The sequence below is a fragment of the Schistocerca americana genome, chromosome 4, assembly GCF_021461395.2.
Source record: "Schistocerca americana isolate TAMUIC-IGC-003095 chromosome 4, iqSchAmer2.1, whole genome shotgun sequence".
NCBI classification, from domain to species: domain Eukaryota; kingdom Metazoa; phylum Arthropoda; class Insecta; order Orthoptera; family Acrididae; genus Schistocerca; species Schistocerca americana.
The window spans coordinates 78,030,906-78,046,379 of record NC_060122.1 but is presented as its reverse complement, the minus strand read 5'-3'; positions in this window follow the sequence as shown (position 1 = coordinate 78,046,379).

The window sequence follows — 15,474 nt, the reverse complement described above, 5'->3', positions numbered from 1 at the left end:
CACCAACGAGGCTGACTTTAGTCCACAACTGGTGGTCCACCAAAGCGACACCAAGAAAGTAGGACGTTCCTTTTTCCATGGCGAAAACACGTCTGCAAGAAAAGCACGATCCCACACTAGTAAATGGCTTGTGGCGTTGGTTGGGAATCCCACATTTCAGTTTGAGATCTGCGATACCGCAGTTGATTGGAATAATAGTTTTACTGAGCCGCGGGAGACAGAACGAAAAACATTAGAAAAATATATTATTGGCCAGGGTTGGCGGAAAATTCAGTGATTTGGTCGGAAGATTTTTGGTGCTCGAAAAACAGCGGCTGTACCGAGAGTAGTTCCGTTTCCTCGACATTCGTGATTTGTAGATTCAGGACTGAAGACGTGCCTGGCAGACATGAGAGACGTTGAATAGGCTACAGACATGTGAGAGCACATTTTGGCTCCGTTTGCAGCGAGAGCGAGGAGGCTTGAAAGCCAATCTCTGAGGCGAGACGAAGGACCCTCTGAAGCTGACGCTATTACTCCATGATGCCAGTAACCTCTTATCGCATTAAGATCAAGTTGCTGCAACACCGTATACAGCTCGATAGGTATGCTAACTTGCTGGCTTTATGGTCTTAATGAAGTCCTGAATGGTCGCTCTGGCACGGTAATTTGTTTGTTTTCACTTACTACCATTCTCAAGCCTTGCAATCACTGCGTACATCTTCTTTATCTTCGCGATAGGATAACGATGATAGGAAATCGGTGTAGTCAAATTACAGCAACCATCATGCCAGAACGTTGCCAGCAATTAGCCATAGTCATTAAATGACCAACTATGTCACACTTGATCTATAGCTTTTATAATGAATATTTAATTCTTTAAATACTTAACAAGCCAATTATAGATTAAATTATGGAAATATTTTACTTCTTGGCTTCTCTTTCGTTGTGAGTGACACCCATATCAAATCGCAGAATTTATACAAAGCTGAGTGTGACCCGCTCGGGATACAGTTCTAAGGGCCGCATCACTTGCGGCGTTCTTTAAATTCCTTTGCGCAACTTAATGAGTCCCACTGGTTCCCGAGGAGCAATATTATTCTGTAGCTGTATCGGTCAGGTGACCAAGCTGAAAACCCGACGGGCTTATGAGTTATCTCATTTTGTCAGACCACGCTCAGGATTCGATACCACATGGTACCTTCCAATTATAATGAGAATCTAGACAGTAGCATGGTTAGACACGCAAGCGTCCATTTCCCGAAAATTTTAGGGAGCAATGAATAAAAGTGGTTAGTAAATTTTTCAGATATAGCTATAGACAGATAGCATGAAAAAAATAATCGATGTACTCTGTCTTTTGAGTGTTCATTTCACGGTATTCACATATGATTGAAATTGGTTTGTGGTGGCATCACCACCTGCATGTTTGTTCTTGGGGTTGACCATTGTTGTAAATATAGGAATGGTATATTCGTACATGTGTGTAAAAAGTAGAAACATTTGTTTGGAGTATCATGGTATCTGGACTGTGGAATTCAAAAAATTAGTCGGGCACGTCTGACGAATTATTCAACCAATGCAGTGTTGTTGTTGTTGTGGTCTTCAGTCCTAAGAGTGGTTTCATGCAGCTCTCCATACTACTCTATCCCGTGCCAGATTCTCCATCTCCCAGTACTTACTGCAACCTACATCCTTCAGAATCTGCTTGCTGTATTCATCTCTTGGACTCCCTCTGCGATTTTTGCCCTCCACGCTGCCCTCCAATGCTAAATTTGTGATCCCTTCATGCCTCAGAACATGTCCTACCAACCGGTCCCTTCTTCTTGTCAAATTGTGACACAAACTCCTCTTCTCCCCAATTCTATTCAAAACCTCCTCATTAGTTATGTGATCTACCCATCTAATCTTCGGCATTCTTCTGTAGCATCACATTTCAAAAGCTTCTATTCTCTTCTTGTCCAAACTATTTATCGTCCATGTTACCTTCCATAGATGGCTACACTCCACAGAAATTCTTTCAGGAACGACTTCCTGACACTTAAATATATACACGATGTTAACAAATTTCTCTTCTTCAGAAACGCTTTCCTTGCCATTGCCAGTCTACATTTTATATCCTCTCCACCTCGACCAACATCAGTTATTTTGCTCCCCAAACAGCAAAATTCCTTTATTACTTTAAATGTCTCATTTCCTAATCTAATTTCCTCAGCATCACCCGACTTAAGTCGACTACATTCCATTATCATCGTATTTCTTTTGTTGATACTCCAAATTTTTTGTTGATCCCCGAAATTTTTCTTTTGTTTCTTTTACTGCTTGCTCAATATACAGATTGAATAACATCGGGGACAGGCTACAACCCCGTCTCACTCCCTTTCCAACCACTGCTTCCCTTTCATGCCCCTCGACTCTTGGAACTGCTATCTGGTTTCTGTACAAATTGTAAATAGGCTTTCGCTTCCTGTATTTTACCCCTGCCACGTTTAAAATATGAAAGAGTGTATTCCAGTCAACATTGTCAAAAGCTTTCTCTAAGTCTACAAATGCTAGAAACTTAGGTTTGCCTTTCCTTAATCTTTCTTGTAAGATAAGTCGAAAGGTCAGTATTGCCTCACGTGTTCCAACATTTCTACGGAATCCAAACTGCTCTTCCCCGAGATCGACTTCTACCAGTTTTTCCATTCATCTGTAAAGAATTCGCGTTACTATTTTGCAGCTGTGACTTATTAAACTGATAGCTCCGTAATTTTCACATCTGCTAACATCTTCTTTCTTTGGGGTTGGTGGTGGTGGTTGTTGGGATGTTTAAGGGGGACTAAACAGCGAAGGTCATCAGTCCCCCACTTTGGGATTGGAATTATTATATTCTTCTTGACGTCTGAGGGTATTTCGCCTGTTTCATAAATCTTGCTCACCAGATGGTAGAGTTTTGTCAGGACTGGCTCTCCCAAGGTCGTCAGTAGTTCTAATGGAATGTTGTCTACTCGCGGGACCTTGTTTCGACATATGTCTTTCAGTGCACTGTCAAACTCTTCACGCAATATCGTATGTCCCATTTCATTTTCATCTATATCCCCTTACATTTACATAATATTGTCCTCAAGTACATCGCCCTTGTATAGACCCTCTATATACTCCATCAACCTTCCTGCTTTCCCTTCTTTGCTTAGAACTGGGTTTCCATCTGTGCTCTTGATATTCATACAAGTGGCTCTCTTTTCTGCAAAGGTCTCTTTAATTTTCCTGCAAGCAGTATCTATCTTACCCCTAGTGAGACAAGCCTCTAAATCCTTAAATTTGTCCTCTAGCTATCCTTGCTTAGCAATTTTGCACTTCTTGGCGATCTCATTTTTGAGACATTTGTATTCCATTTTGGCTGCTTCATTTACTGCATTTTTATATTTTCTTCATTCATCAATTAAATTCCATATTTCTTCTGTTACCCAAGGATTTCTACTAGCCCTCTTCTTTTTACCTACTTGATCCTCTGCTGCCTTCACTACTTCATCCCTCAGAGCTACCCATTCTTTTTCTATTGTATTTCTTTCCCCCATTCCTGTCAATTGTTCCCTTATGCTCTCCCTGAAACTCTGTACAACCTCTGGTTTAGTCAGTTTATCCAGGTCCCATCTCCTTAAATTCCCACCTTTTTGCAGTTTCTTCAGTTTCAATCTGCAGTTCATAACCAATAGATTGTTGTCAGAGTGCACATCTGCCCCTGGAAATGTCTTACAATTTAAAACCTGGTTCCTAAATCTCTGTCTTACCATTGTATAATCTATCTGATACCTTCTAATATCTCCAGGATTCTTCCATGTATACAATCTTCTTTTATGATTCTTGAAGTGATAGCTATGATTAATTTATGCTCTGTGCAAAATTTTACCAGACGGCTTCCTCTTTCATTTCTTACCCCCAATCCACATTCAGCTAATATGTTTCCTTCACTCCCTTTTCCTACTCTCGAATTCCAGTCTCCCGTGACTATTAAATTTTCGTCTCCCTTCACTGCCTGAATAATTTCTTTTATCTCATCATACATTTCATCGATTTCTTCATCATCTGCAGAGCTAGTTGGCATATAAAATTGTACTACCGTAGTAGGCATGGGCTTCGTGTCCATCTTGGCCACAATAATGCGTTCACTATGCTGTTTGTAGTACTTTACCGGCACTCCTATTATTTTATTCATTATTAAACCTACTCCTGCATTACCCCTATTTGATTTTGTATTTATAACCCTGTATTCACCTGACCAAACGTCTTGCTCCTCGTGCCATCGAACTTCACTAATTCCCACTATATGTAACTTTAACACATCCAATTCCGTTTTCGAATTTTCTAACCTACCTGCCCGATTAAGGGATCTGACATTCCACGTTCGATCCGTAGAACGCCAGTTTTCTTTCTCTTGATAACGACGTCCTCCTGAGTAGTCCTGGTTCGGAGATCCGAATGGGGGACCGAGCGAGGTGGCGCAGTGGTTAGACACTGGACTCGCATTCGGGAGGACGACGGTTCAATCCCGCGTCCGGCCATCCTGATGTAGGTTTTCCGTGATTTCCCTAAATTGCTCCAGGCAAATGCCGGGATGGTTCCTTTCAAAGGGCACGGCCGACTTCCTTCCCCGTCCTTCCCTAATCCGATGAGACCGATGACCTCGCTGTCTGGTCTCCTTCCTCAAAAAGAATCAACCAACCAACAACAATCCGAATGGGGGACAATTTTACCTCCTGATTACTTTAGCCAAGAAGACGCCATCATCATTTAACCATACAGTAAAGCTGCATGCCCTCGGTAAAAATTAGGGTGAATGGGCAGTGGAGGAGTATAAATAAGTCTGGATTTTAAGGCATGGGCCACTTGTCATCACCGGAAGCGGGCAGTACCATAACGGCGCCAGGGCGCCACTGGACAGCGGGGTCTCTGCCAGCTACAGCCATGGGTTCTTGAAAGGGCAGGTCTACACTAAGTCCTTCATGGGATGTTTCCAGGGTTCCTTCATGGGACTTGGTATCGTCGCCCTGCCGACCTGCCATCCGTGTCTGTCGTCACCGACGCTGATTTCCTAGTGGGACTTGGTACCACAGCATCTGGTCCGAGGGCAGCGGGTTACGCGTGTTAAACCTCGCACACAGCAGGCTCCACACGCCGCCACGGCAGCTGTGTGTGCAGGCGAGGTACTATCACCCGAGTCGGAAGCCATTGCGGCACACCCCGACGCGCCGCTGACGTCAGCGGCTGTGACCTACAAAGGCTACCTGCGTCGACAGCGGCAAGGACAGTCTCAGCAGCACAAAACGCCACCCACTCATCAGTCCCATAAGGCGTGCCATGTGTCGTAATCAATGAGAGTACGTTGTGACTTTTAACGAGTTTTCCCAGGATCCCACAGCCTGTCACCAGCACACACACATCTCCCAGTGGTCCCAGCATGCTACAGGAAGTAGGCGTATCTGTTCCTTTGTTGTAACCAAGTCACTTCAGACTTTCCAATATAATTTCTTTTGACAGGGTAACTGTCAATTTATATTCCAAAACATAATAATACAGTAACTACGGTACTAAACGAGAGAAAGAAGGATACGCTTTCTTTTTGTGTGACCTTCTTAGAACAAGACAGAACTTGAAATTCAGTCTGATGACATTAACAAAACTAAAAATAGGAATTTAAATTTAAATTTAAAAATAGAGCCACTGCTGAATAGTAAAGAAATAAGAATTAGATAAAAATTTCTACTTTGAACGTAAAACAGTTCACCTTGAAAAACTTTATAAGATTCATTCACTGTCACTATTGCACATATCTGAGCCAGCCATTTAGGTTAAAGGATTAAATTATTTTAAAATTAAAATTAGCCGTTCTTCGTTTATTTACTATAATAAGGTGGAGAAATTAGTGAAAAGAAGCTTGTAACTAGACAGTGAATCGACACACCAGAGTTAGTAGCTAGTGGTGGAAACTTAACTTTAACTTTACTCGCTGGGTGTAGACGATATCGTTTCATAATTATCTTATTCGAGAGGCTGAATTAAATAGCTAACCATTTATGTATTAATGGAAATACCCAAAATCGCTCAGAATCTTCGAGATACTTTAGCTATTAATAAAAGGTATTCGACAATTTCAAGACAACTCAACGTGTTAAATTGATGGACTAAATGCATTTCTCTTCTGCGTACAGTGATTTTGACGTAAATGATGCCCAGAAGTCATATCTGTCGCATTTACGCATTGGTATAAATTCGACGTTAACGGAAAATATTATTATTTTGTGAATCAATTACAGTTCGGTCTTTTCTGTTCATTTAGGCAAATGTCATAAAATCATTGAATGTGTAATATTGCTCGACGCTATGAATGATATTACCTTTAATTAAATGATGATAAAATTACGTTTTATTTAGCGAGCCGCAAACGTTATGAGAACGATGAGTCTGACAGACATTAAAGCGTGATTGGTAGCGTGCGTCATTCGTAAAACCGACGTCGGAGTTACGTCCTTGGAAAACAACAGTTTAAATACTGGTTATTCATTTAGTTATTAATACATTATTCAGGATTTATGTATCCGCTACCTGTGAGCTGGGCCGTTAGTTTTCATATGCTTTATCTTCATTAAGTATACCTATATTGTCAAAACAGTCACAAAATCACGTTAAACTAAATTTCGATATTTTATTCTGGAACTTCGTTTAGTTTGTATTATACCTAACTGCCAGGTCACTCTCCCTTCCTTCAACGTATTATTACTGAGAGTACACTATTTTAGTTCTACTAACATTGCTTATCAAGTATTTTTGTGAGTATAGAATATATTAATACACGTGACTGAAATGCGTTCATTTTTTTCCCATTCGCTGTATTATTAATAGTAATATTCCTATCAACTGTAGTACCTATACGTCTGATTCAGCGTCGCAGTTACAATTTAATGTGCTTCCTCAGTGTCTCAAGTGTTTACAATTTGTGATATTGCTTATGTCTGATTTATGGACATACGTCCGTGGGCCAAGGCATAATTATCTGTGAAAAGTTTCGACTTCCACTGCTGGAGACTTCATCACAGGCCTTATCTAAGAGAGCTGCTACAGACTATAAACGAACTCCCCCAAGCCGTTCGTATGTATCCACGCTAGCCGATTTGTAAAGTCATCTGACCTTCCTAGATCGCGGAGTAGTATCGACGTATGCTATAGAGTTGTAGAGCGGAAGAGTTGGAACTGTTTTCTTCTATGTCTCACTAACGTCCACAATTTGTGTAACTTCAGTCCTTCTCTGTTTTGCTTCAGTTTTTTAAGGATTGCAATAAGAATAGTTGGGGGTCTTCGTGAAAAATAAAACAAACGGTGCAAATCCTTCCCTACTAAACGTTCCATATCATACGTCGTCGAGGCTCTGCGATCTTAGGCGGAGATCTGATGACATCACAAACCGACCACTGCGTGAATACATAAAACAGTTAGACATAGTGAGTATGACATCACAAACCGACCACTGCGTGAATACATAAAACAGTTAGACATAGTGAGTTTGTTTTGTGTCTGTAACAGCTTTCTGATGTCTCCATCAGTGGAAGTCGAAACGTTCGGCACAGAATGAAGCCTCGAATCTCCAATTCTTAAATGAAATCATTAAGCAATATCGCAAATATCGGACTTGAAAGTCGACATGGTCTGTCTACAATTTGTCATGCTGAATGCGTTACGGTAGTTCTTGGTTCATCTGATGGGTAATTACTTCAGTTTATAAGATGTTCATTTAGGTAATGTCCTCGTTGACAGTCTTATAATTAATTTAAGCTGCAATCACTTCGATTACAATAAATTAATTATGCGGTGACTGGTGTACTTAGCGGTATTAGCATTACAGCCTATGACTAAAATGTAAATTTTTTATTAGACACGTTACTAGGTCATTGTAGACCATTGTTATCACAGGTAAATTTAGAGCAAGGATAGCTATTTCCGTACTGATAAGCCACATCCGCTAATTTAATCAAACGAGCAAAGTCGTCCCTCCACAAGGAGTCATATACTTCGTACATTATCTGTAATTCATACGCAGACGAATGAATTGTCTATTTATTTCTTACCAACAATCCCAGAAGAAAACGTTTAGAGGAAATACGTCAACAAGTAAACTGCACTGAAGTTCATCAGAGGAGAGTTGTCTTTTTCGTGTGGTTACCGCTGTCGTTTGTAGACCACCTGATGAAGTACTTTGGTTCGAAGAGTATCATGAACCCGTAGTCTCTATGACAAGTCCGTGAACGATATACCATCGTCCGCTGTAGGTTCATAAAGTGAAGTGATATGTACGTAATTGTTAAGAGAGGCATTCTTGTCTTTGCGCTCGGCATTGCTACTGTAAAGGTGTAATGAGGTATTATCTACGTGCTTACGTATTCTCATATGTTCGTGCGATATTAGCGTTTCCAACTACAAAGATTGACGACATGCTCTCGTCATACGGATCAACAATTGTAATATCACGAAACTCCTTTCATGAAGTCACCAACGGTGCATGATTGCCTGTTTATGGTGAGCAGATTTATCGTGAAACAGAAGAGGTGTTAGATCATACAGGACAATGGACGTGACTCATATCGCTTCGGACGCCAAGTTCAGTCCAAAGACTGCTTTGACTGCTGTTTCTCTTCGGCCATGGTTGATCTATGTCCTTATTGGTTGTAAATTGTAAGACGTCTTTGCTGTGTTAAGCACGTCTATAGTCATCTCTGGTTGCGGCGACAAATGACTATACAACCGACCATTACCACAAAATCTGTTTATCATTAATTACGGTATGATGCATGCCTTATTGATCATATAACACCTCTGGATTACTTTCTGTGGGGCCACGTGCAAGACGTTGTGTATGCCTCGCCTGCACATGACCTTGGCCATTTCCGCTGAAGAATTGTGGATGCAACAGTCTCCATCACCCAAAACATGCTTCTGCACCAACGGTTTGAGACAGAGTATCGTGTAGACCTATTGCGGGTTATCAAATGAGCCACGTAGAAGTGTATTAATTTTTTTTACATAAACCATTTTGAGTTACTTTACATGATACTACAAATCGCGCGTATCTGTTTCTTACAGTTTCATTAACAGTATTTGAAAATCTAGAAGAGTTCATGTGGACGCCGTGTATATCTCCCTTCTTCATTTTAAAAGTACCCTTGGTCACATGGCTAATATTATTTCAAACTTCTGTATCACATCTAATCTGTAAGTGCAAAAATGAAGGAATGTTATGCAGTATCTCTATTTCCGTAAATTCTTAATTCCCTTTCCTGAAGACCCCTGTTCCCTTTATTCAAGGCAAGAATTAAATAAGAGGTAAACAATCTACAATATCTCTACTGAGTACGGTAATGTTTAATTCTAAAAGAACGATCAATTTTATTCGATTTCATGTACTTCTTGCACCTCTTGTTGATCACTTACTCTACACGCTCACTGACGTATAAATAATACAACTATATTCACCAACATACTGTGTTGTTTTTGTTGTTGTTGCTGTTGTTGCTGTCTTCAGTCCGAAGACTGGTTAGATACAGCTTTACACGCTGATCTATACTGTGCAATCCTCTCCACCTCCGGGTAACCACTGCTACTACGTCCTTCTGAACTGCTTACTACATTCATTTCTTGGCCTACCTCTACGATTTTTACCCGTAACGCTTCCCTCCAGTACCTAATTGGTGTGGCCTTGATGCCTCAGAATGTGCCCTGCCATCCGATCCCTTCTTCTAGTCAAGTTTTGCCACAAATTTCTCTTCTCCCCAATTCCATTCAGTATCTCCTCATTAGTTACGTGATCTACTCATGGAATCTTGAGTATTCTTCTGTAGCACTACATTTCAAAAGCTTCTGTACTCTTCTTGTCTAAACTGTTTATCCTCCCTTTTACGTACCGTACGTGACTACTCTCCATACAAATACTTCCAGGGAAGTATTTCTGAAACTTAAATGTATATTCAGTGTTAACAAATTTCTCTTCATCGTAAATACCTTTCTTGCCATTGCCAGTCTACATTTAATATACTCCTTACTTCGACCATCATGTTATTTTCGTCAGCCAAATAGCAAAACTCATCTACTATGTTAGGTGTATCATCTGATTTAGTTCGATTACATTCCATTATCCTCGTTTCACTTTTGTGGATGTTCCCTTTCAGTTGTTCTTCCAAGACCTTTGCTGTCTCTGACAGAATGTTGTCTACTCCCGGGGATTTGTTACGACTGGGGTCTTTCAGTGCTCTGTCAAATTCTTCACATAGTATCAGATCTCCCTTCTAATCTTCCCTTCCATTTCCATAATATTACCGTCAAGTACATCTCCGTTGAATAGATCCTCTATATTCTCCTTCCAACTTTCTGCTTTCCCTTCTATGCTTAGAAATAGTTTTCCATATGTGATCTTGATATTGATGCAGGTGGCTCTCTTTTCCCTAAGGGTCTCTTTAATTTTGCTGTAGGCGGCATCTTATCCCTATGATATATGTTTCTACGTCCTGGCATATGTCCTCTAGCCATTCCTGTGACGCCGTTTTACACTTCCTTTCCATCTCATTTTTTAAAAGTTTGTATTCCCTCTTGCCTGCTTCATTTATTCTGTTTTTACATTTTCTCCTTTCATCGATTACATCCTATATCTCTTGTGTTACCCAAAGATTTCTACTAGCCCTCCATTTTTAATCTACTTGATCCTCTGCTGCCTCGACCATTTCAGCTCTCAAGGCTACACATTCTTCTTCTACTGCATTCCTTTCCCTGTTATTATCAATCGTTCCCTCAAGCTCCTTCTGAAATTCTCTACTATCGCTGGCTCTCTCAGTTTATCATGGTCTCTTATCCTTAAAATCCAGCCTTCTCGCAGTTTCTTCGGTTTTAAACTACAGTTCGTAACCAATAAATTGAGATCAGAGTATACATCTGCCTCTGGAAATGTCTTACAATTATAACCTGGTTTCGAAATTTCTGTCTAAGCATTATATATTCTTCAATGACTCTTAAACGAAGTGTTAGAGATGATTAAATTATGCTACGTGCAAAATTCCACCAAGCGGATCGTCTTTCATTCCTGTCCACCAGTCGATATTCACCTACGACTTTTCCTTCTCTTCCTTTTCGTACAATCCAATTCCAGTCCCCCATGACTATTAAATTCTCCTCTCTCATAACTATCTAAATAATTTCTTTTATCTCGTCTTACATTGTCCCAATCTCCTCGTCATCTTCGGAGCTCGTTGGCATATAAACTTGTACATCTACATCTACATGGATACTCTGCAAATCACATTTAAGTGCCTGGCAATGGGTTCATCGAACCACCTTCAGAATTCTCTGTTCTTCCAATCTCGTATAGCACGCGGAAAGAACGAACACCTATATACACTCCTGGAAATGGAAAAAAGAACACACTGACAACGGTGTGTCAGACCCACCATACTTGCTCCGGACACTGCGAGAGGGCTGTACAAGCAATGACCACACGCACGGCACAGCGGACACACCAGGAACCGCCGTGTTGGCCGTCGAATGGCGCTAGCTGCGCAGCATTTGTGCACCGCCGCCGTCAGTGTCAGCCAGTTTGCCGTGGCATACGGAGCTCCATCGCAGTCTTTAACACCGGTAGCATGCCGCGACAGCGTGTACGTGAACCGTTATGTGCAGTTGACGGACTTTGAGCGAGGGCGTATAGTGGGCATGCGGGAGGCCGGGTGGACGTACCGCCGAATTGCTCAACACGTGGGGCGTGAGGTCTCCACAGTACATCGATGTTGTCGCCAGTGGTCGGCGGAAGGTGCACGTGCCCGTCGACCTGGGACCGGACCGCAGCGACGCACGGATGCACGCCAAGACCGTAGGATCCTACGCAGTGCCGTAGGGGACCGCACCGCCACTTCCCAGCAAATTAGGGACACTGTTGCTCCTGGGGTATCGGCGAGGACCATTCGAAACCGTCTCCATGAAGCTGGGCTACGGTCCCGCACACCGTTAGGCCGTCTTCCGCTCACGCCCCAACATCGTGCAGCCCGCCTCCAGTGGTGTCGCGACAGGCGTGAATGGAGGGACGAATGGAGACGTGTCGTCTTCAGCGATGAGAGTCGCTTCTGCCTTGGTGCCAATGATGGTCGTATGCGTGTTTGGCGCCGTGCAGGTGAGCGCCACAATCAGGACTGCATCCAACCGAGGCACACAGGGCCAACACCCGGCATCATGGTGTGGGGAGCGATCTCCTACACTGGCCGTACACCACTGGTGATCGTCGAGGGGACACTGAATAGTGCACGGTACATCCAAACCGTCATCGAACCCATCGTTCTACTATTCCTAGACCGGCAAGGGAACTTGCTGTTCCAACAGGACAATGCACGTCCGCATGTATCCCGTGCCACCCAACGTGCTCTAGAAGGTGTAAGTCAACTACCCTGGCCAGCAAGATCTCCGGATCTGTCCCCCATTGAGCATGTTTGGGACTGGATGAAGCGTCGTCTCACGCGGTCTGCACGTCCAGCACGAACGCTGGTCCAACTGAGGCGCCAGGTGGAAATGGCATGGCAAGCCGTTCCACAGGACTACATCCAGCATCTCTACGATCGTCTCCATGGGAGAATAGCAGCCTGCATTGCTGCGAAAGGTGGATATACACTGTACTAGTGCCGACATTGTGCGTGCTCTGTTGCCTGTGTCTATGTGCCTGTGGTTCTGTCAGTGTGATCATGTGATGTATCTGAACCCAGGAATGTGTCAATAAAGTTTCCCCTTCCTGGGACAATGAATTCACGGTGTTCTTATTTCAATTTCCAGGAGTGTATTTCCGCACGAACTCAGATTTCCCTTATTTTATCGTGGTGACCGTTCTTCCCTATGTATGTCGGTGTCAACAAAATATTGGCGTATTCGGAGGAGAAGGTTGCTGATTGGAATTTCTTGAGAAGATTCCGTTGCTACGAAAAACGCCTTTCTTTTAACGATACCCATCCCAAATCCTGTATAATTTCTGTGACACTCTCACCCACATTTCGCAATAATATAAAACGTTCTGCCTTTCTTTGAAGTTTTTAGATGTACTCCGTCAGTCCTATCTGCTAAGGATCCCACACCGAGCAGTAGTATTCTAAAAGAGGAAGGACAAACGTAGTGTAGACAGTGTCTTTAGTAGGTCTGTTATACACGGTGTCCGAAAGGTCTTTCCCCGTTTACATAAATTGATAACTCAGGCTAGAAGTAAGATAAAAATATGAAACTGGTGTCTAATTGTTTACAAACTATCAAAGTTTTTTTCACACATCAGCAAACTTCCACATGAGCACCCTTGGTAGCACGTACCACATCTAGGCGATATGCAATTTCCATCCACACACTAGCCAATATCACTGGTGGTATGGATTCAATGACTGTGGTTATCCGTTGCCGCAGGGTTTCAAGATCTGGTACACGTGGTCGGTAGACCTCGTGCTTGACATAACCCCATAAACAGAAGTCTAGGGTTATGTTAGGAGAGCGCGGAGGCCAAACCGTTGGCCCATCACGGCCAGTCCATCGCCCAGGAAAGGTCATATCGAGATAGGCACGGACGTCCAAACCCCAATGAGGCGGTGCGCCGTCTTCCTGAAACAAGACATCGGGTTGATACTGAAGCAGCTGAGGAACAGCATAAGTTGCAACAAGTCCAGATACACTGCAGATGTGATGGTAGCCTAAGCAAAGAAGAATGGCCTGATAAGTCGATGGTGCAATAGCGCGTACCAAACATTCACCTTTGGACTGCCTCTGGTGCACTCCATGACCTCGCCAGTGGGTTGTGAATCCAAAATGCGCACATTAAGGCGATTCACTACTCCACTGACAAAAAAGGTCGCTTCGTCGGAAAAGGCAATTCGTCTGAGACAACCATCATCGTCCTCAATACGTGATAGCATTTCGACCGCAAAGTCATATCGACGTGTACTGTCATTGGGCAACAAGTCCTGAACGATTGGCACTTTGTATGCACGAAACAACGTTTGTGTAAAATATCATGGAGCGTGCTTTTTGGTATCTGTAATTCGCGTGAGGCCCTGCGCACCGATTTCTTCGGACTTCGCAGAAAAGACTGCCTTACAGCTTCCTCCCTGTCTGCTGAGGTTCTTGGTCTACCAGACCTCGGAAGGTCAGCAACCTTTACTGTGTTCTTGAACTTCTCATACCAGGCTTTAATGCTCTTGACATCAGGTGGATTCCTTCCAAATGTTGTCTGGAAGTGTCTGTGAACTGTGATTGGTGATCGTGTCTCATGGTACCACAGGACACACTGTGCCTTCTCCTGATTAGTTAACATAACTTCTTGGGCACTGAACCTCATCCACTACTTACGTACTGCGAACCTAAAACAGATAAAAAAACTTTGATAGTTGTAAACAATTCGACACAAGTTTCATATTTGTATCTTACTTCTAGCCTGAGTTATCAGTTTATGTAGTCAGGGAAAGACTTTTCGGAAAACCTATGTTTTCTAAGTGTCCTGCCAATAAAACGCAGTCTTTGGTTAGCCTTCCTCACAACATTTTCTGTGTGTTCCATCCAATTTACGTTGTTCGTGATTGTAATACCTAGGTATTTAGTTAAATTTACGGCTTTTAGATTAGACTGATTTATCGTGTAACCGAAGTTTAACGAGTTCCTTCTAGCACTCTCTTGGATGACCTCACACTTTCGTTATTTAGGGTCAACTGCCACTTTTCGCGCCATTCAGATATCTTTCCTATATCATTTTTCAGTATGTTTTGATCTTCTGATAACTTAATTAGTCGATAAACGACAGCGTCATCTACAAACATCCGAAGACAGCTGCACAGATTGTCTCCCAAATCGTTTATATAAAGTAAGGAACAGCAGAGGGCCTATAGCACTACTTAGGGGAACAACAGAAATCACTTCTATTTTACTCGATGACTTTCCGACAGTTACTTCCTAATGTGACCTTTCTGTCAGGAAATCACAAATCCAGTCAAAGAACTGAGACAGTAAGCACGCAATTTCACTAAGAGCCGCTTGTGTGGTACCGTGACAAAAGCCTTCCGGAAATCCAGAAATACGGAATCGATCTGAAATCCCTTGTCAATAGCACTCAACACTTCATGTGAATAAAGCGCTAGTTGTGTTCCACAGGAACGATATTTTCTAAACCCATGTTGTCTGTGTGTCAATAGACCGTTTTCTGCGAGGTATTTCATGATGTTCGAACACAATATTTGTTCCAAAAGCCTGCTGTGTATCGACGTTAACGATATGGGTCTGTAATTTAGTGGATTACTTCTATTACCTTTCTTGAATATTGGTGTGACCTGTGCAACTTTCCAGTCTTTGGGTACGGATCTTTCATCGAGCGAACGGTTGTGTATGATAGTTAAGTATGGAGCTTATGCATCAGCATACTCCGAAAGGAACCTATTGGTATACAGTCTGGACCAGTAGACTTGCTTTTATTAA